Genomic DNA, 4,075 nt, shown 5'->3' on the forward strand with positions numbered 1-4,075 from the left:
GGGCTCAGTCAAATAAGACTTTAATACTTAGGTTATCCAAAGTCTTTATATGTTTGGTAATGCTCAATAACAAGATGTCAATACAGTCAGAGGTGTAACCCAATACCCAATCCAGATATACCAACTACCTTGGCTGCTAGAGACACACACACTTCTGCTTCTATGTTCCCCCTCTCTCGTGTCCCTCTCCTTTAGCTCCTCCTCTTCCTCTCCTTACTCCTGTCACCTTAGCTCCTCCTACAACTCCCCATTTGCTGCTTACAATAAATCCTTTCCCCATAGACATATGGGGATCCACCATCACGGAAACATTCTTGGCTGATGCTGGTGCATTGGGGATGGGGGCAAGCTAGCTTAAATAGAATAAAGATCCTGCTGGGAGTTGCATCAGATCAGATCCTGTGTGTGTCTTTTGGGGATCATTAACATTTCCCTGGCATGACACGTTCAATTTCTACTAAGATGGAATATCAGGCCAAAGTATTTCTTTTCAAGAGAAGATAGATGGATAGAGTTGATGGTAGAGCCTTGCTCCAATATTCAACATCTATGATTCTCAATAAACACCTGCCAAAGGCTCCAAACAACATTCTTTGCAGCACTGAGCAGCAGAGAAAAGATTGGGTGCTCAAAGCAATTTTCAATTACATACAGAGGCAAGCTTCAGCTACAGGCAACATTCCTATGAACAGAAATAAATAATAATCAGGAATTTAAAAAATTAAAAAATTCTTTTTTAAAAAAAAAGATTTGCATAAGTGCAGTTTTGCTGTCTTCTGACACACCAGAAGAGGGTATTGGATCCCATCACAGATGGTTGTGAGCCACCAGGTGGTTGCTGGGAATTGAACTCAGGACCTATGGAAGAGCAGTCAGTTCTCTTTTTTTTTGGAATATTTTCTTTATTTACATTTCAAATGTTATTCCCTTTCCCGGTCTCCCCCTCCCCCAAACTCATTATCGCATCCCTCCTTCCCCTGCTTCTATGAGGGTGTTCCCCCACCCACCCAATCACTCACCCACTCACTCCCGGAGATGGAATCTTGATGTAATTTTAATTTCTCCTGATGACTAAGCATAACACATTGCTCATGTGTTATGTATGGTACACACGTGGAAATCAGAAGACAACTTGTAGAAGTGAATTCTCCTCCCACCCTGTGGGACACATGTGCTATAAGCTCAGGTCTTCAGACATGTTGGCAAATACTTTTAAGCACTGAGACATCTCTCCAGCACTTTTTCATATTTATTGGCCATATGAATTTCATTTTTTAAAACTTGTATGTGTATGTGTATTTTTCCTGCATGTATGAATGTGTGCCATGTGTGTGCCTGGGACCAGTGTAGGTCAGAAGACAGCTTCATTCAGACCTCCCTGCCATGTTGGTGCTGGAAACTGATACACAGTTCTCCAAAAGAGTAGTAAGCAATAAGCACTGTTTACTGCCGAGCCAGCACCCCAGTACCCATATTTCGTCTTTTGAGATCTGTTTTTTTTTTTTTTTTCAATTCATTTGGTTATTCAATGACTGGGACATTTGGGTACTTTTGGAGTTCTTTAAAGATTAATCTTCTCAAAGATAATATAACTAACAAAAGCCCTTTTCTTCCAGACTCTTTCTTCACTCTGCAGATTATTGCCCTTGCTATACACAGCCTTTTAATTGCTTTCTGTCCAGCTTGCCAATTTCCCTCTTTCCTCCTCCAGCATTATTGGAATGATTTTAAATTACATTTTTCTATTTCTAGGATTTCTGTTGCTTTTTACAGCTGACTTTTAAAAATTTATCACCACAGCCAGGCAGTAGTGGCACATGCCTTTAATCCTATCACCTAGGAGGCAAAGGCAAGTGGATGTCTGTGGGATCCAGGACAACCTGGACTACAGATAGGTTTCCAGGGCAGCTGAGGATAAACAAAATCTGTATCAGGGAAAAGAAAGGAAGGAAGGAAGGAAGGAAGGAAGGAAGGAAGAAAGAAAGAAAGAAAGAAAGAAAGAAAGAATCTCCACAAATAACACATAGTTGTCAAAGTGATATGCTATACCAAAAACAAAAAATGATTTCTGTGAAAATGCATTTCTCTGCAATTCCTGGCTAGCTCCAAACTGTGCTGACCTTGAGCATCAACGTTTACTTTGTGTTTTAGATTTAGTCTTTGAAAAGAATGTGCTGTGTGTACATCTTTGTTACTGCTGTCTGTATGTCCAGCATCAGCAATGGGATGAAGCTGCTCCTGTTAGGCATTTATCCCTACTTCCCTGGCATGGCATTTATGTTATAGGAGAGCCTGGTGCAGACGTCACAGGTGCTATTTAACAGCTACCACAAGATCATCATTATGCTAAAAATTGAAGTTATACATGGAAGAAGCTCAGACACTTCCAGAATTGGTTTTGTCTTCTACATGGGAACACACTCAAACCCAGAAGGGTGCACTGGTCTGATCTGTATCAATAGATCTGTCCCATCTATTGATCTCTAATTCACCAGTGGCACAGAAACACCTCTGTCAAAATAAACAAACGTTTTGGGTTGTTTGTTTGTTTTGGTAGCTAAATGCAACATCACTCCTCATGTCTTCCCTCCTTCCACACTACAAGGAAAGCTCACAGCTTTCCTCTACCAACCTCTGCCCAGTGAAGGATTCAAAGAAAACAACTGGGCTGCACTGTGGTTTTGTGGGCAAGACGCCCTGACTGACTCAGGGCCGAAGCAGCAATGATTGACTTCACTTATAGTCAATAAGCTATGCAATAATGCCGGCCTACAGCAGCACTTCACTTTGGTACAGCCAGTTTGGATGTGTCCAAATTTACAAGAAAAGAACTGCACATCTGACAGGTCACAATCACAGACAGATGGTCAGCCTTTACCACATAGAAACACCTTTCCGTTAAAATTAAGCCGAGATCCACTCAGAGTGTGTTCCCTCCCTCTTACCCTCTCGAAGAAGAGAAGATCGGTCATCAGTGGCTGGAGGAAGCTGCACTGAAGCAACACCTAGAGCCGAGCCGGCACGCTCAGGAGGGGATGGTATATCTCGCTCTGCTGGCTTCTGGTGCTCTGTACAGTCAGAGAAACTTCTCAAGTAACAAACTATAGAAACGACCCCTGAAAGTATAGTCTTAACCACACACGCGCCCCCCCCCCATCGCCCAACTGCACCAAGCGCCCTTACATCTTACACACGGCGACTTCCGCCGATCCGCCCCACGCTATCCCTGTCGGCGCTCCTCATCGCACAACACATCTGCCCACGCAGGGACACGCGCTCTGGCCTCTCCATACCCAGTTCACCGGGCATTTGGAGTCGCTACAGTTTCCCTGCACCGCCACTGCGATTAGCATACGGTCGCCGAGCAGCCAATCGGCTCACAGTTCTCTCCTGACTCGTCCCACCTCCGCCTGCGATGGGTCACTTGCCCCCGTTCCCCGGGACCGCGCTTCCTCCCTGCCAAAGCAGGAAGCGCTGCAGAGCCGCACGCGAGTTCGCAGGTGTGTGCCGGTTTGGATCTGGCTCAAGACTCTTGTCTTGAGAAGACTCTTGTCTGCGTGAGAAACAAAACGAAAAACAACGTCGGGAAAAATGGCAATTCAAGGACTATGTGCACTATTTAATAAATTCTGTGGGTAAAGGGCATGGTGGCTCACTGCTGTAATCCTAGCACTTGGGAGATGAAGGCAAGGGGTCAGGAATTTGAAGCCAGTTTTAAGATTTTGAAGCCAGCCACGCCTACATGAAATCCAGTCTAAAATGATCAAAAATCAAATCTGTGTTTAGAGAAAAGTGAAAATAGACAAAGTTAACTGGCCACATTGTTAATTACTGGCTCAATTACTGGATATGTACTTGATGATCACTATTTTAATCTCTCATCCCATTTTAGCATTTTACCAGTAGGAGAAGCGTTATTTCCTTTTCTTATAGATGTCTCATTGCCTGACATCCGTTTAACAAGAGATGGAAAAAAAAAAGTTGGGTCTCTTTTCTCTCTGGTACAAAGAGCAGTGTCTGACTTATGGGGAGTGAGGAAAGCTCTGAGTGAAATTAGTCCTGAATGAATGTGTGT

General features: G+C 43.7%; 1 non-coding gene across 1 annotated transcript; it reads right to left on the reverse strand.

Annotated features, from left to right (window-relative positions):
* Nucleotides 1-2,915: 2,915 nt before the first annotated feature.
* On the reverse strand, nt 2,916-3,132 carry LOC143437416 (small nucleolar RNA U3). Its single transcript, XR_013106906.1, has one exon. It is a non-coding gene; the product is annotated as a small nucleolar RNA U3 (small nucleolar RNA).
* Nucleotides 3,133-4,075: the final 943 nt, after the last annotated feature.

Source organism: Arvicanthis niloticus, chromosome Y, assembly GCF_011762505.2.
Source record: "Arvicanthis niloticus isolate mArvNil1 chromosome Y, mArvNil1.pat.X, whole genome shotgun sequence".
Classification (NCBI taxonomy): domain Eukaryota; kingdom Metazoa; phylum Chordata; class Mammalia; order Rodentia; family Muridae; genus Arvicanthis; species Arvicanthis niloticus.